A 22,735-nucleotide genomic window follows, 5' to 3' on the forward strand; every position below is an offset into this window, starting at 1 on the left:
GGACTGTGGTTAAAATCTTCTCGGTAAGCCACCGCTTTGTGATGCCACACAGGTTATTAGAAATGGGTTAATCAAGATGTGAGAGTTAGCCAGTAAGAGGCTAGAGCTAATGGGCCAGGCAGTGAATACATTTTGTGTGTTGTTATTTCGGGTGTAAAGCTAGCCATGCGGGAGCCAGGCAGGATGAAAAGCAGGCCTGCTCGCCTCATCACTACAATAGGTTATCCCAGGACGCCTATGTCCTAGCCAGCCGTTGTTTTTGTTTTGTTCCCTGTTTATGGGTGTGGGTACCAAGTTAACCCCGTCAAGTATGAGTTCAGTCCTGCGTAGTAAGGAGACCTTTAATCATTCACAAAATAGTTGGTTCGTTCCATAATATTTGGGCGAATGTTGCACCAGTGGGCATATCAATATGCTCAGTTAGTCATTATTGTACAGGGGCTATGCTCCTTAAATATTTCCCTCTTCAGCATACAATGAGCAAGCCAGTAGATATGAAGAGTCCATGTTGGTCATGGCTTGGTTTTTCCATGTCCTGTGACTCTCTGGTGTCACCAATAGGGAGTCTCAGAAGTGATGTTTGGAGGGGCAAAAGAGGGATGCTTCTTGTGGATTCCACTGACTGAACAACTCAAAAAAGGTAACCCTTACCTGTCGCTGGGTTTTTTAATTTATGGGCTATATTTGGGGGGAAGGCAGTGTCATCAATTATACCCCAAGTGAGAGTGAACAGCATGCAGTATCTGTCTCTCTGGTTCTGGGTTACCACCCTCAGAATGATAATTGCCACCCATTTACATGGAAATTTCATATTCTTCATATTTCATATTTTTCTAGGTGAATGATCTGTTGTGTATGTAAACGTGTGTGTGTATATATATAGATATATATATGTACATATGTGTATGTAAATATTTTAGGGAGCTTCTATAGTTTTTCCATAAGGCATTTTCAAATGTCTTGAGTGTCTTTCCCATTTCATACTATCCTGTATAGTACTCTGTGCCCCTTTCCTTTTTTTTTTTTTTTTTTTTTTGCCTCTTGCCCCCCATTATGTCCTGCCTTCTGGTATTTCGGCTTACACACACAAGGTTAACTAGCCTCTGCATATGAGCGAGAACATGCATTGTTTGTTTTTCTCAGACCCTCATCCATTTACTTGGAAATTTCATTTATATTTCTAGGTGAATAATATAATATTCCATTGTGTATGTAAACTGTATTTTCATTGCTCATCAGTTGGATGAACATCTAGGTTTCCATTTTCTATCTGTTGTGAATAGAGCAGCCATGAACACAAATTAGCAATATCTGTAACAGGAGTGGTATAGCTGGATCATGTGGTAAATCGATCTTTAGAGTCTTTGTGAGATGTAGAGCTGATAGTGTCATTTGCCCCCTTCCATTTTGTGAGCTGAATCCTCTGTTTATGGAGGCCTTTTAGTTTCATGGAGTCTCTTTTATCCATTGTTGATTTTAATATTGGCACTACTGGTGTCTTGTTAAAGTCCTCGTGATGAAAATTGAAGCACATTCCACATTTTCTATGAGTTTTAGACTATGAGGACTACATGTCATGCTTTTAAGAGTGGAGTTTTATGCTGACTGGAGAGATAGCTCAGCAGTTAAGAGCACACCTTCATGCATGCTTTAGCATTGCCAGGGCATAAATTTCATTTATGCAGAAGCCCTGCATCTTTGATATGTTAGATATTTTAGCTCTTGGTTCAGTATCATTCCTGTTGAAGTCAGTAGAAGACAGGAAGCATATGAAGTACTCTAATAGTCTTTGGGTCTTTAATAGTCAGAATATTGTGGTTAGGGATGGCCAGTGAAGAAGAAACTGTTGAAGCTCTGAGGATTTAACTCAGTGAGAGAGTGCTTGCCTGATACTCTGTTTACAGTGTTGGGAGTGGGGACATTGACTCATACTGTATCTTTGTGTACTGAGTGGATTCTAACATCTGTGAGACATATCCTTTTGAATCTGTCAATGTGTGTGGAGGTGAAGAATACCAAGTGGAAAGAATACTAGGTATATCTCAGTTAAAATTTGGAGGTTAAAGCTTTCCTAGTTTTTAGCATTCTGATTAAAAATATAAAAACGACTTGATTACTATTTAAAAGAGAACCATATTGAAATTTATCATCACTAAACTCCTTTTCAAATAGATGGCTTCAGGTTGTATAGAACAAACTTGTGACTTTTGCTTTGATTTCTGCTTTGCAGAGATTTGCTATATATCCTGCAAACACATGCTAACTAAGGTTCCCAGTCCAGAAGGGTAGCGAAGGAATCTTTGTTTCTTTTGATTATGTGGAGATGTTCATGTAGTGTTTTTATTTAGTAGGTAGTGGAGAACAACAGACAGCAAAAGAGCCACCTTTGATGTTTAACTTGAGGAAGACTTAAAAATGTCAAGAATATTTAGAACTCCCTTGTAAAGGTACCAAGTAAACTTTAAAACGACTAAAAATAGCTTTGGGACACATTTCTTTAATCCCAGCATTGTAGAGGCAGTGTCAGGTGGATATCTGTGAGCAATATTACTTTTATTACTTTAATTAGTTCTTTCTGTGTGCCTTCTAGTTTGTCTAAAGTTGTCTTTTAAATATGATATTCATTTTCAAGAACAAAATTTTCTCAGAAAGAAATAGAAAACTAGATTCAACTGCAGTTCCACTCCTGGGCATATATCCAAAAGGACTATATTCTACTGCAGGGATTGTTTTTAAATTTGCAATTTTAAAAAATTAAAATATAATTGAATTATCTCCCCTTCAACCCACTGTTTCCTTTAATCCTTCATATATTATCCACTCCTGACCCCAGCTCAAATTCATGTCCTCTTCTTTCTGAATTATTATGTGTGTGGTTGTGCGCATGTGTGCACATGTATGTGTGACTTGGTGAATCCATTTAGTGTTGCTTGTTTGTATGTTTACAAGACTTGATGTTGGATTAAGGGGTTTATATCTACATCTCCCGCTCTCAGCAGAGATCATGTACTCTAGGGGTGGGACCCATTAGATTTTAGCATGTCTGTTTGTGTTGTCCATGCTCAGGTCTTATTAGGTAACTGTCTTGCTGAGGCTTGGGTATAACTTCCCTGTGAGTTCTAGGAAATATAGTCTCACAGCAGACTTCCTGGTCCCAAGTCTTAGTCTTTTCTGTCCTCCTTTTCTGGATGTTTCTATAGTCTTGGTGCATATAATCTAATTTCATGCCAATTGGGGCTGGGTACCCCGTGGTCAGTTGTTCTCTACTCCTGCAAAGAGCTTTGATGAGAGCTATATTATATTACCACTTCTATTTAGAAGTATGGCAATGGAATCAGGTTAGCTATTGTACATCATTTGTACATCAGCTGATGGTTAGGTGATAAAATGTGGTTCATGTGCATAATGTAGTTTTATTCAGTCATAAAGAAAAATGAAATTTAGAAGAAAATGGATGAATGTGGAAAAACTTAATGAAATAACCCAGACTCAGGAAATGAAATAACTGCAGGTTCTCTTTTCATAAATGAAACTAAGGGAGAAAGGGAAAATAGGTCTCCAGAATGAGATTGGGATGGACATGAAAAGTGCCTGTGACATGAAAACAGAAAAAGTCTATTGAGGATGGAAAGGTGCAAGAGAGAGAATGTGGGGGGAAGATCTTCAAAAAACAAGTTGTATTTTTAAAATACCATAAAGAAGCCAGACTATGGTGACACATGCCTTTAATCCCAGCACTCGGGAATCTCTGTAGTTGGAGGCCAGCCTGGTCTATAAGAGCTAGTTCCAGGACAGGCTCCAAAGCTAAAAAGAAACTCTGTTTCAAAAAACCAAAATAATAATAAATAATAATAATAATAATACCACCATAAAGAAACCTAACACTTGGTGTGCTAATTAAAAAGAAATACTTAACCTCAGAAAGAGTAGTTTTTGACCCTCAAATTCTTGCTATTAATACTAATTTTTGTTTCTGGTGGGTTTAATTTTAAGCTGAAAATACACAACTGGTAGTATGTTTCAGAGAGTGAAGACAGCTTGCCTCTAAACTTGATGACCTGAGTTCAGTTTCAAGGGTATTTATTGTGAAAAGTGGGAATCTGACTCACAAGTTGTCTTCTGGAATCCACATGTACATATAAAAAAATATAAAAAGGCATTACACAATTTTTATAAATTATTTTATTTGAGAATTTATGCATAAGAATACTGTACTTCATTGTTTCCATGGCTACCTCTTCTATCTCTTTCAATCTCTATTTTTTTTAAATTTTTATATTATATGTATAAGTGTTTTGCTTGTGCTTGTATCTGTGTGCACCACAGACATGCCACATTGGTGCTGGTAATCGAATGCATGTCCTCAGCAAGAACAGTAAGTGGTCTTATTCTCTGAGCCATCTCTTGGCCCTACTCTTTATAAGTTTATTAAAATTTTTTGAGGATGCTATACATGAGTACACTGGATTTGCATATTTCTACGTCATTCCAGTTCGTTTTGTATTTCTCAACCACACCTTATAGAATTCATGATTTATTCTGTTTTTCTTTGCTTTATACACAGTAAGATACACACAGTGCCTTACTGAATCCAGTTATGTTTCCCTTATTTGCCTGTGTTTAGGGTTGATCACTTAGGATTGAGATCAGTATCCTCCCAGAAAACACAGATTAACTTGTTCTTGAATTAGCAGCTTTTGACAATTTGAACCTCTCTGTCTCTGTTATTCAGTTTCAAGGTGCCATTTAAGATTGAGTGGTGAAGAGCTGTGTTAACTTTCTAGGTTTAATAGAATGCAAATGTGTGAATATTGAAACCTAAATTTTAGCTGGGTAGGGTAGTGGTGACACCTTTAATCCCAGGCAGAGGCAGGTGGATCTCTTGAATTCAAGGCCAGCCTGAAGGTACAGAGCAAGTTCCAGAACAGGCTCCAAAAAGGTATAGAGAAACCCTGTCTTGAAAAACAAAACAACAATAGCAACAAAAAAAAGGCAAGAAAGAAAAAATCCCAGAGCCATCTCTCCAGTCCCCATATTTGTACTTCTAATTTCTCTAACCAGTTAACATCTAGCCTAGGGATTAATCAACATGTTGATTGTGGCATATATCTTGTCTGTGGTAAATATTTTGCTGGATATACTGTGAATATGTTGTAATGTTTAAATTTGGCTGCTGCTTTTCCTGTCCCATTCATGCTAATTATTAAATGATGAAAGGAATTTTCTATTTTCAGGCCTGTGGTACTTGTTTTCTCATTTCCATCTTTATTTAACTCTTTCACATAATACTAGCAGATTGTTACCTTGTATAAAAAATGTTCTTGATCGTCTTTACGACTACCCTCAAGACTTAGCTTTGGTCTTCCCCCTATTTTGTCTCTGGAGTTGTACATTTTCAGGTTCAGCTACACTGTTAGAGAGTAGTAACAATTTACTGAAATGTAGTAATCAGAAGGGTTATATTGACTGATGTTTTAATCACATTTTGTATTCATGACAGGAACAGAAAGGTCAAGCCCTTGGTTTCCCTACAATCTTTCTTTACAAGGCCCTTAAGCATATTTCTCCCCTTCTCTCCAGAGGATTTAACATATACAGTTAGTGGTTTTAAATTATGTCAGTTTTTCGGTGTACATCTTTGTTCACCCAGTTTCACAGAGGCAGAACCATGCTTTTCATTTTCTGGCATGGCTAGTAACATTGTACTATTTTTCAAAGTTTGGTTTATGATTGCTTGAGGTAAATAGGAATGCCACTAGTCTTACATAATATATACTAGGTATTATTATACCTAGTATACCAAACTTGAAGATGGTGGGAAGTTGATGTATGCAGGTTTATCATGCTTTCAAAAGTCATGATGATGTTTCACACAGAAGTTTGCAAGCCACTTAACTTAGTACTTTTACATGGCTTAGAAATTATGGAGTTCAGGAACTAAGAATTTGATTTGTGGTAGGAGATCTCGGATAGACATTAAGTTAAAACCTAAAAAATATTTAAATAAGTTCAAAACTATAATTTTGAGGCTTGATTAGAAACCATGGGCCCTTAAAGTTCAGAGAAGTATAGTTTTCTTGTTATTCCTAGGGATTGGTTTCGTATCCTTCTCAAATCCACCTCTACCATGTGTAAGTAAGTCATTTATAGAAAGTTTATTTAGATAGCGTATACAGGTCACCTGTAGAATATTGGTATGTGGTGGTACAGTGTAACATTGATATGAAGTACAGTATTCTGTAAGTAGTTGCTGTGCTGGGCTGTTGAAGAAATGTTAGCAAAAAAAAGTCTGCATGCATGTTCAGTGTGATTCTCCCAAGTTTTAAAAACGTTTGTATGTGATTGGAGTACTGTGGTGTGTACATGTGGCATCCAGGATTTACCTTTGAATTCTTAGTGACATTTTGTCTCTTGAATCATAAGAGAACCTTGGGATTGTACTTTGATTCAAATGACAGAAGGGTGCATATGGTATTGTAAAGATTGTTATAAACTCTACTCTTGAGTACTTGATTACATTAGGAGCTTTCATGTCAGTGATTCTGAACTGTTTACATTAGCACTCTGTTTCTAGCCTAGATGTAGATTGTATTAATTCATATTTATATTCCTGAAAAGACTGCTAAGTTATATTTTTATAACTTGGGTGACAAACTTCCTAGATTTGAAATGTTTCTGTTTATTCAAAAGATTAGACATATAGTAATAGCTGTCAGTGATTTTTTTTGTTTGTTTGTTTTTTTGTTTTTCTTTTTGAGGCAAGGTTTCACTGTGGTTTTGGAACCTGTCCTGGAACTAGCTCTTGTAGACCAGGCTGGCCTCGAACTCACAGAGATCCGCCTGCCTCTGCCTCCTGAGTGCTGGAATTAAAGGTGTGTACCACCCCCACCAGGCTGGTTTTTAAATATTTAATTGACCAAGGTTGTTTTTCAAGTATCCACAGTGATGATTTAATAAATGATATGTTGTATAATTGGCAAATTAATACATTTACCACTGTGCTTTTGCATTAGACCCTTCGAATTTGTTACTGTGTTCAAAATAAAAATTTGTGTCCTTTACCAACATTTCCCAATGGGGCCCAAGTCCTATTATTGTTCTATGAGTTCAACTAAAGCTTCCACATAGAGGTGATATTTTACACAGTGTTTGTTTTTCTGTCTTATTGTTCTGCAAGTTCATCTTTGTTGGTACAAATGGCAAGATAATCTTTTGTGTGTGTGTACACCATACTTTTTAATAATATCAAGATATTTGTATGTTGTATAAATATTTACAAACATAAAATATAGCTACATTTTAATATCAATTGTATACATTTCATGAAACCATTTCCCTTATCAAAGATGTAATTTGTAAACCTTAAATAATTGTGTATCTGTCCTCTTACAAGCAGATGACTTCAATTAAATTTATGAAGGCCATTACTCTGATTCATAAAAGTTTTAAGACATCAGATGAATACAGAGAAAACAATATGCTTCTGGAATCAATATTTTTTTTCTGCCCAAGCAATATGAAAATCTGAGTTTCTTCAACACCATGCTTAAAAATTACAGGAAACAGAAATAGGAACAAAGTTGAAAATGTCTGTTACTTGATCTTAAAAAAGCCAAAGCTAATAAATGTGTTTTAAATGAATGGAGAAAAAAGATACACTAAAAAGCAAATCAAAGGTGTCTTGGTGATATCCAAGCTTTTCACCCTATGCAGAATGTTTAACTTTATAAAGTACAGACCTTGGAACATTAAGAAAGATGCATATTCCCAGTGGAAAAATAGTTGTATAATCTTAGTGTAGGAAACAAGAAACAAGAAACAAGAAAATTACGTTATACTACACACACAATATGCCTATTTTAAATTTTTAATATTTTAACAAACATTTGTCAGTTATAGACTAAGATAATTAACAAAGTACATGCCATCCAAATGTACTTTAGTAACTAGAAATGTAAATTTTCAAATAACAGATCAGATAATGTACTATTTTCATGTAGAAATTAGTGACACAGTTGGGTTATTTTATAGTGTTTAAAATACTCACGGACATACAGGACAAATTACCTTCAGCAGAAGTTTTCCTTGTCTCACCAGTTAATTTTTTAATTTAAACCCTGCTCTTTTTCATATATCAATGAAGTCAATCTTTGGGCATTAATAAGCCTTCTCTAGCAGGTAGTCTGCCTATGTGTTATTTTAGGTTTGACAAGATTAGATTTTTATTTTTTTGAGACAATTACATTTTACTGGGGGTTTCATTTTGGTGTTTAGTAGGTTGAATGTTTTTTGCCAATCTCTATTACCTATTATTATTTCCCTATTTAAATCCCTTTTCGTATATAATTACACTAGCTCTGCCTTTGTAAAAACAGCTAATACTATCTCTAAAGTGCTCAGTTTTCAGTACATTAAAACTACTTAGCAAGAACAGTAGAGGAAAATGAACTTGACTTTATCTTGGGTGGAACTGATCAGAGCCAAACCTCAAATAATTTTGGCCACATCCTGATTGCTGATGAGGACGTCTAGCAGGCTCAGTTTGGCTATTATGTTCTTGTATTCTGCCATTAGCATCCTGTCTTCCTTCTGTGGGCTTCTTCCCATCTGTTTCAAAAACTGTTTATCAAATTCTCGTAGGACTTTTTGTAGCCTCTTCTTGTCAGCCCTAGTTTCTGGGAGATGGTCAAGAAGGACTGGCATAGTGGCCTCGTGTAAGTAGACATGGAGAGCTGGTTACTTCCCTTCTTTCTTTTCATCTGGTAGCAGTCTTCATAGGCTCTGTCTCAGAGTAGGTGAGGTGATCAACAGGAAGGCTGGACACTGGGATCTGGTAAAGAAGGTTGTTTCTCGGTGGACAGTCTTCATCAGAGTCATCTTCTGTAACTGTTAGAATCAGTGACGGTGTTGACAAGACTGCCTGGTAATTCTCCATCAGTCATAAAAAGGCTTAATGAGGTTATTGTGTTGCTTAGTTACTTTCACATCATCCTGGGTCTGGTCTCCTTCATCACCACAGTATCTGACTTCAGCAGAGCTTGGCTTAGGACTCACAGCTTCTAACTCGCCATTTTCTCTGGGCACTGGAGGTTGTTCCTCAGGGTAGGTTTCTCTGGGGGATTTGGGAGTAATCCCTTTTTCTTCCAACAGCTTCAGCTTTAGTTCTTTGAGCTGCGTCCCTTAGCCAAATCATTCATCTGTTTCAGAACCTCAGGATTCGAAGTCTTGTCCTGTGTGAAGGCTAATATTTCTTTTTAAGTTCAAATTTTTCTTCAGACTTCTGAATCTTCCTCTTGAGGCTCTGAATCTGCTTTGTGAGCTGTGTAATGGTCTGGGGCTCCTTGCCATCTCCACCACTGCATGGAGAAGAGCTTCGTGGCATCATAAACTGCTGACTGCTGGGTGGCGACTGGGTTGATTTAGGGTCTTAGGGTCCAGGTTGAACCTCTGACAAAAGATGGAGCACCGTGGTAATAGCGATAGATTGTCACCATTGGTGATGTGATAGAGTAGCCTGCTGGTGCCTGTAGACTGAAGTTCTTCTGGTCTATGGCATCTTTATGAGTTGGCATGGGGTCTTTACCTCAAAGTGGCGATCCTGCCTCCAGGAATCTCAGAATGAGACTATGCACTATATTGTATTTAGTGACTACTTAGGTCCACATATCTTGGCTCTTGCAAGTTTAGTGAACATGAAGTGAGTGTTAGATGATGAAAAAATATTTTGTGGGGCTGCAGAGGTGTCTCAGCAGTTAAGAACACTGGCATTTCTTCCAGAGGACCCAACCAACCAGTAGCCATGTGGCAGTTCACAACTGTCTGTAACTTCAGGTCCAGGGGACATGACATCTTTACACCAGACATGCATTCAGATGAGACAGCAATGCATGTAAAATAAAAATAAATCTTTAAATTGTTTTTGGAAAAAAAAACACATTCTGTCTCATTCCTTATGGTTTTTCTTTTTTTAAATCTTTTAGAGCTTCATACATGAATACTGTAACATAGGGCTTGTTTGTTGGGGTTTCTGTCCTGCCCGGTTCCTGCATCTGTTAAGCCCCAAAGAAATCACACAGAGTCTGCATTACTTATAAACTGATTGGCCCATTAGCTCAGGCTTCTTGTTAAGTCTTATAACTTAACTTATATTAACCCATTATTCTTATCTATGTTAGCCACATGGCTCAGTACCTTTCTCAGCCAAGCAGATTACATCTTGCTTCTTCCCTGGTCTGAGCAGGACTGGGAGAAATGGGCTTCCTCCTTCCCAGAATTCTCCTGTTCTCATCACCCCTCCTCTACTTCCTGTCTGGTTGACCTGCCTATACTTCCTCTGTGGCCAATCAGCGTTTATTTAAAATATGATTGACAGAATACAGACAATTCTCCCATACCAGAGTACTTGTTCATTTCCACCCCCCCATGCTTCCCTTATCCCCAACTTCCTGTCAAATTCACGACCTTTTTGTTGTTTTACACACACACACACAAACACACAAGAGTATATATGTTCTGTCCATTTAGTATTGTTTGTATGTAGTGTGTCTAGGACTGTTCATTTGGGATTGGATAGCTTCTAACATGAGGCTTGTCCCTGGAGAAGACTCTCATCAGCCATTAATTGCTTGTAGCTCTTCAAATAGGGGTGAATCCTTGTGAGATTTCTCCCATCCATAGTGGTATGTTATGTGCTGGTCTTGTTTGGTGTCTTATGTTGAGGTTTTATGAATGCAACTTCCTGTCAAGTCTAGAAAACACATTCTTTGTAGTGGTTCCCTGGAACTCTGGCTGTGGAAGTCTTTTCTCTCCTACCTCTGTATTGTTCTGTGTCGTATGTAGAGACTGTGTTATAGATGTACTGATATGTGTTGGGGACCTCACCAACAGTTCTCTGCATTTTGATCACTTATTGACTCTGTAATAGTCTCTGTTGCAAAAAGAAGCTACTTTGCTGAGTGATGAGGGCTACACTTACCTATAGGCATATGGATGAATATTTAGATTTAATTATAAAGATTTAATTTAAATATGCTGGTTTAATAAAATGGTACTGTAGATTTCTTGTAGTCTGTAAAGTCACCACAGGGTAGTGGCCTGGATTTATACTACAGTTTATAAATCCTTAAATCCAGATAGACAGCTATGGGTTACCCCAACATATACTTGCTACTATTTCACCTTGGGGGATATCTTGCCTTTATGATCATTGTTGCATCCTGATGGTAGGAGTGTTGCTTACTTTTCTTCCTGGGCAGTTTGGATAGCACCTCTGGATTGCACCATCAGACAGGAGGCTTCCAGGTCAGTTACAGCTTGGTTCCTTTAAGTGTGTGGTGTCTTCAGTAAAGGACTTAGCTCCAGGTTCTGAGAGGTAACCAAGGACAAGGGTAAATTGTTTTGCTAGTCTCCTCAAACCTTCTGACCAACAATTTGAAGGGAGGCTTTTCATGCCTGGCACTGTGTCTTATTATTTATGGCTTTTTGAGCGTATCATTTATCACCTCACGTGGGGTAGCTTCTTTTCAAAGTTTGCATACACTAACAAATATATTTTTAAGTAAGATGTCCTTAAGTCTTTTTTAAACTTAGTTATTTCACCCTCATTCTTCTCCCTTTAAATTTCCTTGCTATCCATGTGTGCAATTAAAGGTGTCACATCCAGTTTTCCTATTTTCCCCTTCGTAGAACCTGTGTCCTGTCATCCCAGTCTCTAACATTCCTTCTAGCCCACCCTTACCCCTGTGTCTTCACTTTTCCTGTTTTCTGCAGTTAGCCCAGGTTATTACATACTCACTCCTATAAAGATTGTAGGCTGCAAACATTCAGTGTTCTTCTGGTCTGGATTACTTGATTCAGTAATACATCCCTCATATACTTCAGGTATTTGGACCTTAAGAGGAATTCAGATTTAAAGCGTTTTCTATCATTCTGTAGGGTAGCATTTGCTGCTACTGCTTCTGCGTAGAGGGTTTTTGTGTTGTGAGCCACTTATTTTTTATTTTGTTGTTTGTGTCTGATATCATACTCAAAATTTTCACCAACACCACTGTCAGTGAGAGTCATTCATATATTTTTAGAAGTTTTGAACAGTTTTACAAAGAGTTTTCATACAAATATTTAAGCTTTTTTTGTATGTGTTATAAATGGCTGTTTCCTTCCTTCTGTTTGAGGGAGATAATTATTTAGATTTTCTGCTGTTTACTGTTCGTTCCTTATAATCCATTCTTGGTAGCAGTGTCTGTGAATCTATGTGCGTTTGTTTTTGGTTTTTTTTTTTTTTTTTTTTTTGGTTTTTCGAGACAGGGTTTCTCTGTGGTTTTGGAGCCTGTCCTGGAACTAGCTCTGTAGACCAGGCTGGTCTCGAACTCACAGAGATCCGCCTGCCTCTGCCTCCCAAGTGCTGGAATTAAAGGCGTGCGCCACCACCGCCCGGCGTGCGTTTGTTTTTGTATATGTCTTAGTAGCAGAGCATATTTGGATTACTATGCCTTTTTAATATAGTTTTAAAATTGAGAGTATGATAATTTGAAATTTCTTTTTCTTTCTCAAAATGGTTGTATTTTATGGATGTATCCACATTTTCAAAGGTTTTTTGGGATTATTTTGTGTGTGTTTGTGTATGTAAGGATGTTGATGTTGAGTGTTAGTCAAGTTGAAATGACCTTTGTCTAATAAACACAGGTAGTTTTTGCTTGAATAATATATGAAAATGCTTATGTAATCAATTACAATAATCAATTATAAATAGCTTTAAAACAGATATATAGCAGATAGATAATTTCAACTACTCTTTTTAGGGTTTTTATGTTCGCACATGTCTGTGTCATCACCCCTCCCAGTCCTTTAGACTGATTCCCAGAACTAATGAATGGTTACAGTCTGTAGTCAGACTTTCAGCTCCTGAATAATGACACGGAGGCTTATTAACTATGAAACTATGGCCTTAGTTTAGGGTTGTTCCCAACTAGCTCTTATAAATTGACCAGTTTATATTAATCTCTCCACATGGCTGATTACCTCTCCTCCATACTATGCATCCAACTGCCCCCACATCTACTTGGAGAATCCCTTGCTTCTCAGATTCTTCCCAGAGTTCTTATCTCTGCCTGGAAGTCCTGCCTATTCTCTCTTGGCTAGCTATTGGCCATTCAGCTCTTTATTAAACCAACCAGAAGGCACTTTACGCAAGTGAGATAAAACAGCGATACATCTTCACACAGTATGATCAAATGTCCTTCAACAAGAGTCATCATCAATCAAGCCCAAGTCCTTGGTTATAGTGGCAGATTCTTCAGTGGCCCTCCAATATGATTTACCCACTCCTTCTCTCCCCTTTCCACCTCTAGGTCTCTGCTCCCAGATCACCTGCCACATTTTTCTAGTGCCAAGCAAGTTATCACAGCTCATTCTGGGGCCTGATGTTCTCAGTAATGTACTTCAGTGTCATCCTGGGGCTGCAGAATTCCATCTAAGAGCACTGTGTCCTATTTTATTTTCTGGATTCCCTTCTGATAACCGCCCTGTTCTGACTATATTACATGGAACCTATGCCATCTTTTCTGTCAGGAGCTACATTTATATAATTAACTGATGAACCTTTAGGCCATAACTTAATGAGTTTCCAATGCCAATACTAATGACAATATAGTAGCAGTAGTATAAAACTAGTGACATACAGTGTTGCCATTATTTGTATGAAAGATAAATTTTCATTTTAAGCAACCCAAATAAACTAAAGGAATAGCTTTAAAATGATTCAGTAAAATGTTATTTTGGCATATTTTTCACCTTCTTGTTTACTCCCTTAACTCATCCTGAAGAGTGGGAGATATAGTTGAGAGAAGTGGATTACTCTTAAGAGGCTTTGAGTCCAAAATGAGAAACAGATGTGGTGCATGGTTTGATAGAACTTGAATGATTAACCTGGTGTGGGAATTCCTTCTTTCTATCTGTTGCTTGTACTGATTAATGAATAAAGAAATTGCCCTGGCCAGATAGGAGCAGAACTTAGGTAGGCGGGAAAAACAGAACTGAGTTCTGGGGGAAGAAAGCAGTGTCGGAGAGACGCCATGGATCCTCTCCCTGAGACGGATACTGGTTACAATCTTTCTTGGTAAGCCACTGCCACGTGGCGATACGCAGATTAATAGAAATGGCTTAAATCAAGATGTGAGAGTTAGCCAATAAGAGGCTAAAGATAATGGGCCAAGCAGTGATTTAATTAGAACAATTTCTGTGTGGGTTATTTCAGGGCTAAGCTAGCTGGGCAGCCAGGAAGAACAAGCAGGCCCTCTCCCTACAACAATTAACCTATTTTTGAAAAAGTCACCTGAAACAGGTGTGAAGAATAGCTCTTAGAATTTGAACCTTAGCATGTATGCTGCATTCAGAGTGTTGGAAGAAACAGAAATCAAGGTGGTGTTTGTCTTATAATAGAGTGTTTGGTTTAATAATCAAACAAGCATCTAAAAATTATTTTCTTTCTTATATACCAAGGCATCACCTGCCCAGGGATGGTGATGTACTGTAATTGAAGTCAGATAACTCTAGCTTATGTCATGTTAACAAAAAGTGAGGACAAGGACTCTGAGTTTAGAGCCAATTGGGCTATGGAGTGAGACCCTATCCCAAAATAAAATCAGAAAAAGTAACCCTCTTATAATTAGTTTATCTTTTAGCATTATTCTTTTCAAATAGTTTGTCTTTCCTAGGACTTTGGAAGTTTTGGTTATAAAAAGCTAGTATTTTTTGAAGTTTCGCTTAATAACCAAGCTTGATGATTTTGTTCAGAGGTATAAAACAAGAAGGTTTGGAAGTGGTAGGGCCTGCTACAGACATCAGATACATTGCTCTTTAGTATTAAATTTCAGGATGGTGTCTGAAGTATGACACCCAAAGTTGTCCTCTGGCTCCCTCATGAACATTGCACACATTGTACACACTTGTGTACCTTCATATGAATACACATGCACAATACAAAGAAAAATTAAAAGTTTAAGAGTAGTGAAAAATGCCTTGGTGTTCATTAATATGACTGATTTTTTTTTTTTTTTTTTAATATAGAGAGCAAATTGAATTTGGGGACCTAAATGACCTTAGTCAAGTCTTGGAGAGAGAATAAAATTCAGATGAGCTATTAAGAGAGTTAGTAGGCCGGCTGTGGTGGTGCATGCCTTTAATCCCAGCAGAGGTGGGTGGATCTCTGAGTTCGAGGCCATCTTGGTCTATAGAGCTAGGGTCAGGATAGGCTCCAAAGCTACACAGAGAAGCCCTGTCTTGAAAAAACGAACAAGGAAAAAAAAAGAGTAGGAATGCATGAGTGTAAATTGGTGGAGCAGAAGTAGTGTCTGTAGGGTTCTATCATTAGGGGAATGAAAGAACAAAAGCACACTACTTGTCTTGTTAATGTAGACGTATGTCCTTAATGTTCTGCTGCTTTTAGCTAGTTCATTTGTTTCTTTTCCAGAGGACAGATAAAGGGGATGTATGTGTTCTTTCCTCCTAACATGTGGGTTCTGTGGCATGAACTAGGTTTTAGCTTTGGTTGCAGTTGCCTTTACTGGCTGAGGCAACTCCTTAGCCTTCTTTCTTTTTATCATATTTATTTATTGGGTATGAGTATTAAGGTGGAAATGTCAGGAATAATTTACATGTGAGTCTAAGGATCTTACTCAGATGCTTTGACTTAGTTGTCCTCAAGCATTAAGCATATGTAGGTTTGCCTGCCATCCCAAGTTCAGCATAACTTTCATTCAGTTCCACAGTATAAAATTATGTAGATTGCTTTTTTTGTTGTTTCTTTGATTGATTTTACGAGGCAGGGTTTCTCTGTGTATCAGCCCTGGCTGTCCTGGAACTAGCTCTTTTGTAAACCAGGCTTGTTTCGAACTCACAAAGATTCGCCTGCCTCCCGAGTGCTGGAATTAAAGGTGTGTGCCACTACTGCCCGGCCCTGTATATTGCTAATATTTTATCTATTAGCAGTTTTATCAATTAGCAATTGTGATACTCATGTACAAATGTCTTGGTCATCATATGTAGATACAAACAACATATTCTCAATGTTATCAGAGTCAAGTTGTTTTATAATTACTAATGACCTAATTTTCCTGTTTTTGTTCTCTAATCACATTGTCATTATGCAGATGCTTAAACGCTTTTCAAGGAAAGAAGTTAGAATGCCAGTGCAGCAATATTTGTTTCTAGTATGGAATAACATTAGGTGGACCACATTTGCTTTTCATTTTGCTTATAAAATCTCAGCATCTCTTTCTGGATAATATGCATTTTAATGTTTGATTATTATATACTATAGAAAAATTATTGTACATAAACAAACTAATGGCAATTTCTAATTTTTAATTTCTAAGGCTCTTGAGCTACCATTTTCAGAGGTTCATATTGTTGCTGTTCTATATTTTGTGATAAAATGAAAGTAAAATATAGAAAGTAGTGTCTGATATTTATGGCCAAGTGTATACCTAGACCATCACTGTTATTCCAGAAATAAGAATACAATACAGCTCTGGATTTTAGTCTGCCTGTTAGAATATTCTGTGGACTTGAAATACACCATTAGTATGTTTTATAGTTACAGGAGACCTGGCTGTCAGAATGAGCTAAGCAGTTCAATACAGATTCAAAAGGCCCCAGATTATCAAGATCCTCACCTAATTGTGTTTTGGAAATTAGACAGAATCATATTAAGTGAGATATGTCTTTTACTGTTGGTTTCTTATAGGAGCTTCAACACATAATAAGTTACCAAAGATTAAATGATTGTTGCATAGAACAGTGTTCGTGTTAGGCATGTGCTTGCTCTTACACGTGGAGGTGTGCAGAGTGAGTCAGATGTGACTAATAATATATAACAATGAAAATTTATAATGAGTATATTATAGAGTAAATTAATACCTGGCTCTATAGTGTCTGTCATTTGCCGTAAACGAAAGCAGTAATCAATCAAAACAAGCAGTTGTTGATCCCATTGACTAAGCTGATGTATTTAGTTGGGTTTGACATTTTCTACTACTCACCTCAGAGCTGGCAGTTCTGCAGATTATGTCTTTGAATTTTCTTTTTTGTTCTTTTGCCCAAATTATAATTGCTTTAATTTTGAAATCTTGTCTGGTCTTGAGCATACAGAAGTCTGTTTGCCCCTTTCCCTGATCCTACCTCCTGACCATTGGGATTAAGCATATTTGCCCATTTGTCTGTATAAATGCTTTGTGATTTCTTGATCATATGCTTCTTAGGAGTGACATTGCTTTGAGTGGTGTTCATTCATTCCTTCCCTGTCTCTTGCCCCTCCATCAATTAACTAATTCCTTGACATTTTCATACATGTATTCAATGCTTCTTGACTATTATCCACCCTCAACCCCCACTCCCACATTGCCCATGAATCTGTCTTCCACATGTCCTCTTCCCACTTCAGGCACACACACGTCCACACACTTGAGCGTGTAACTCCCAAAGTCCAGTTAGTACTGCCTGCTGTAGTATTGATTGATCTTGTTGGCTTCATCTTTTGCAGGTATCCATGACTGTAGTGAGTTCAGTAGTGCAGTCACCGTGTTCTATCCCAAAGACAGCATTCACAGTGCTCCACCCTATCACCTTGTTCTTGCATTCTTGCTTTCCCATGTTCAGCAATGCTTCATGAGCCTGGGGTAGTTGGTACAGATGTCCCATTTGGAACAGAACACTTAACAATCACTTGTTCTGAGTACTTAGATCAGGTTTGTGGTTTTGCATTGTCCAGTGCTCACTGCACAGAGATGTTTCTTTGAATAAGGTTGAGAACATTACTAACTCTGTAAGTAGAAACATGAATACTTGAAGGGTGTTTTGCAGCATCCATTTTGCTGAACAGCTTTAGTGTTTAGATGTGTCTTCTTGGAACTCTGATCTTCCAAACTGTGGGCTTTTGACCTAGTTTATAATACCCAGTGTGAGTTCCTCCTGTGGAAGCAGGCCCCAGTCAAATCTAGAAGTGGTTGCTTTCCCACACTTTTTCAGTGTCTGAGAAGCAATGACAATTCTTATTTCATTCCTTTGTTTGTTCGTTCCATGGTTTTTTCACGGCAGGGTTTCTCTTCAGCTTTGGACCCTGTCCTGGAGTTTGTAGACAGGCTGGCTTCGAACTCAGAGATCCGCCTGCCTCTGCCTCCCAGCTGTTGGGATTAGAGGCATGTGCCACCACCACCCCAGCAACAATTTTTATTTTTATGCTGTTTTTTGAAACCAGAATAGAAACAGTCTATCAATAACTTCATTTCTTAGCCATCTTTGATTATTTCTGTTGTACTGTTTCTTTGTGTCATAAAGTTGTGGAGGAAAAACTTCCTCAAGATTGCTTTGAAAAGTGGTTTCTTGACCAGTTTATTTTGTGTACTCCTTTGGTCTTTGCATATTGGTTGTCTTTGGTTCTTATTAAAGTTTGTTTTTTGTAATTGTTAGTAATCTTGTATACAAATACTACCTTGTATATAAATACAGACAGAAGTTTGATAAATTTATTGGAGGGAAGTGCCAGGTGTTGCTTCTGAAGTTTCCGGTATTAATGAGTTGTCTTCTCTGGCAAAGACCTAGGCTTTCTTCTGGTTCAGGAAGCTCTTCCCTTACTAGATAGACATAAGAACTGTCTCCAAAGGCTGCTTTTATTTTTGTTTTTTATCTTCAACTTTGGTTTTGGGTATGCATATCTTGGGTCATTCAGCAGCCATGTGCTTTTTTTGTGTATCTTTAAAGTTTTTAAAAAAAATTTAATGTGTATGGATGTTTTGCGTGCCATGTGTGTGCCTGGTACCATAGGAAGCCAGAAAAGGATGTTGGACTCCTTGGGTCTGGTGCAGATGGTTGTGAGCTGCCATATGGATGCTAGACATAAACTCCAGGTCCTCTAAAGAGCATCGAATGTTCTTAACTTCTGAGCCAGCTTTCTGGGCTTAATTTCACTTGATTTTCATGTTGGGCTTTTTTTTTTTAGAAAAACAAGATGTAAAATTTCTCATTATCACAGCGGATCAAAGTCGTTTTCAGATACTGGTTATGATTGTAGAAGATGTCATATTTAGCCTTCTTACCTAAATCCCGATACTCAAGTTCCTTTCTATAAAAATGTTTGCATATGACCTACATTCATCTTCCTGGTGCTTCTGACCATTTTCTGTTTTACTTACTACTACAATTCAAATTTAAAATAGTTTTGCCATATATTGTTTAATTAAATATATTTCAATAATTGATATGAGAAATGACTAATATTTTGCATTCTTTTGATCATTGAATTCCAGTGTAAATATTATATATATGATAAAGCTCAATTCATGATCTTTGTTTCAAGTGTTGAGTAACTTTCTGGTTGCTACCATTAAAATTATCATTGATATAAAGTTGATGACTGACTATCAAGTGCAGTCCCTTTGTATTTTATCTTCTAATTTTATTTGTTCTCATTTAAGGGACATTGTCTGTTTCAGTGTCAGTAAATTGCAGTATAACCTACAGTAAACTTAGTTTTATTTTAAGGTAGGGAGGGTAAGAATAGCAGAAGTATAGGTTTAGCATTTGAACAGTAAAGCACAAAGGCCATCAGTCTGCTACTGAACATTCAAGAAGTTTAGCCTGAAAGTAGTACAGATTCATACTCTATTTTATGCTTCTTGGGATAAATATTGAAGAGGGTGGAGCCTTTAGTTTATTTACAAAGGTAAATGTCACAAAACCCACCCCTGTCATTGCCCTTTAAAAACGACCTTTGTTTCCCCCCCCCCCACACACACACACACAGGGTTTCTCTGTAGCTTTGGTGCCTGTCCCGGGACTAGCTCTTGTAGACCAGGCTGGCCTCCAACTCCCAGCGATCCCCCTGCCTCTGCCTCCCGAGTGCTGTGATTAAAGGCGTGCGCCACCACTGCCCAGCTAAAAGAGACCTTTAATTAAGGTGATTATTCCAAATTTTTGGTTTAAACTTGAGTCTCTTAAAACTAATCTTATCTTACTAAAGCTGTACTGGGGAATATTTCAATAATGCTGAAGTTTTATTAGTAATGTTCCAACAGCATAGAGAGGACACTAAACCATAGCTTGGTTTCTGTTTGCTGAATTGAATGAAACACTCTTGAGATTATTTCAGCACATATATGTTATCTGTTACTGTTCATATGAAAGATCACCAAGTTTTTGTGTGTAACTAAGTTGAATTGTGATGGTTCTCGACTTGTTATTTCCCCAAATGCTCATTCTTTATGTTTGCCTTAGTTGTTTGTTACAGTAAGAAAAGATAGTTTTTTTTTCCTTCTCACTCTTAAAATATCATGGGGTTGATACAGAAGTAAATATGAGATTAAAACATTAGGCTTCATAAAAATTGTGCCTGGCACTATTTTTGGGTAGGATTCAAGCTTTAACCATCACTGCTACCGTTACCCTGATCTTGGGAAGTTTGCTCCTCTGCTTGTTTGTTATATTGCTTAAGTTTAGAGAGGACAGTATGCAGAAGGTAAACCTCAAATAATGTTCCCTCCAAATGCTTTGATAAATTATGGCTTTTACTGGTTACCTTTGTAAAGCTTATGTTTTAGTCCAGTGGATGTTGATGCTTAAGGTGTTTAATTTTGACATTCCATCTGAAGATCTGTATTACTTGACCTAAAAGCTAACTGATAAACTTCTGTCAGCTATGAAAGCTTATGGTTTTTAAGGGAAGAAGCTTATCAATTAGTCAATGTTTGCCGATATTTTAGTTTCATTGATAATCACTATAAGTAGATTTTTGCATCCTAACTTTTAGAGACCAGGTAGACCCTACCCACAAAATACTATGTAAATAGAGTAAATCATTGTGTCTTTAGCAAACCTCTTCTTTGATCACCTGTAGATTTAAACACAGCTTTTTAAGAAAATTAGCAAATAAATGTCAGAGTAGAACTCTAATCCAGCCTTCATTAGTAGATTATTCTGGTGTCCATTTCAGGTAGCAGCAGTGGCTTTTCTTATCATTATAGTATAGTCATAGTTGTATGAAAATCTATGGAAGCAACAACTTAGATAGTGTATAAAGACATTCTAGTGGCTCATTTTTATATATCTGCAAGATGGAAATTTTAGCATATATGTCTTTAATTTGGTATAATAGTTGTTTATGATAATTGTAATAATATCCTTAGGGCAGTGGTTCTCAGCCTGTGGGTTGCTATCTAACACTTTGGAGATTTAAACACCTTTTCGCAGCAGTGGCCTAAGACCATTGGAAAGCATATATATATATATTTTTTTTTTTAATGATTTCAGTTGAGCTCTACATTTTTTTCAACCCCCTTTTAACCCTCTACCAAGGTCCCCATGCTCCCAATTTACTTTTAGATTATTACTAGAGCTAACTGATTGGAAGCCAGATGTACTGGTTATACTAAGAAAGTAAGATCCTCAACAATAGATAGAGATGTATAGGAAGAGTCAGGATACATCGACGAAGTGTCAATATGCTGCTGCTTTAAAGCCAAAGTGATGTTTGGATGTAAAGAGAAATTTTAGTTGTCGAAGGTAATGAGAAAGGTAGATCTGATGATTACGTGTAGTCTGTGGAAGCCTGTGGCTATGAAAATATGTTGACCCATAGATTTCGTTAGAGATAGAGAATGAGGTTTCAAAATATTCTGAGGTTTGTAGGATGGTAAAGTAAACTCCTAGTAAGATTGTAATTATTAGGGCTTGATTTATGCTATTACGTTTTTCCTCTGTCAGGCTGTGGTGAGCTCATGTAATTGACACTTCTGATGCCAGTAGGCCTGATGTGTTCAGAAGAGTAACTTTTAGGGAGTTTAGTGGAGTAATTTCTGTTGGTGGCCAGCAGCTCCCTAGGTCATGTATAGGTAGTGATAAAAGGCTCAGAAAAATACTTCAGATACAATAAATAGGATTATTCCATAGCGTAGGCCTTTTTGAACAATAGGTGCATAGTGGCCTTGGTATGTGCCTTCTTGGATTACATCGCATCATCATTGGTATATTGTGATCAGTAGCCCTCCTATACGCAGATGATAAATGGGCTGAGAAAGAAATCAGAGAAACATCACCCTTCACAGTAGCCACAAATAGCATAAAATATCTTGGAGTAACTCTAACCAAACAAGTGGAAGACTTGTATGACAAGAACCTTAAATCTCTGAGGAAAGAAATTGAAGAAGACATCAGAAAGTGGAAAGATTTTCCATGTTTTTAGGTAGGTAGAATTAACAAAGTAAAAATGACAGTCTTACCAAAATCAATCTACAGATTCAATGCAATGCTCATTAAAATCCCAGCAAAATTTTTAGCAGACCCCAAAAGAACGGTACTCAACTTCATATGGAAAAGCAACAATAGCAACAAAAAAAATCCCAGAATAATGAAAACAATCCTGTACAATAATAGAATTTCTGGAGGCATCACAATCCCTGACTTAACTCTACTACAGAGCTACAGTACTGAAAACTGTCTGATATTGGCATTAAAAACAGACGGGAGGACCAATGGAACTGAATCCAAGACCTGGATATTAATCCACATACTTTCAAAGACCTGGTTTTTGACAAAGGCGCAAAAAATCAAATGGAAAAAAGGAAAACACATCTTAATGTTTACATTAAGTCTCAAAACAGTAAATTTTTAGTTATGAACTAGTAACAAAAATAATTTTATGGTTGGGGGTCACCATAATATGCGGAACTGTGTTAAAAGGTTTCCACAT

The 22,735-nt window shown here is 37.3% G+C and overlaps 1 protein-coding gene and 1 pseudogene across 7 annotated transcripts in view; one reads left to right on the top strand and one right to left on the bottom strand.

Annotated features, from left to right (window-relative positions):
- Wac (WW domain containing adaptor with coiled-coil) overlaps positions 1-22,735 on the top strand; it is a 69,253-nt gene that overhangs the window by 16,147 nt on the left and 30,371 nt on the right. The window lies entirely within an intron of this gene.
- LOC101987134 lies at positions 8,488-17,863 on the bottom strand (annotated as a pseudogene).

Source organism: Microtus ochrogaster, chromosome 16 (assembly GCF_000317375.1).
Source record: "Microtus ochrogaster isolate Prairie Vole_2 chromosome 16, MicOch1.0, whole genome shotgun sequence".
Classification (NCBI taxonomy): Eukaryota; Metazoa; Chordata; class Mammalia; order Rodentia; family Cricetidae; genus Microtus; species Microtus ochrogaster.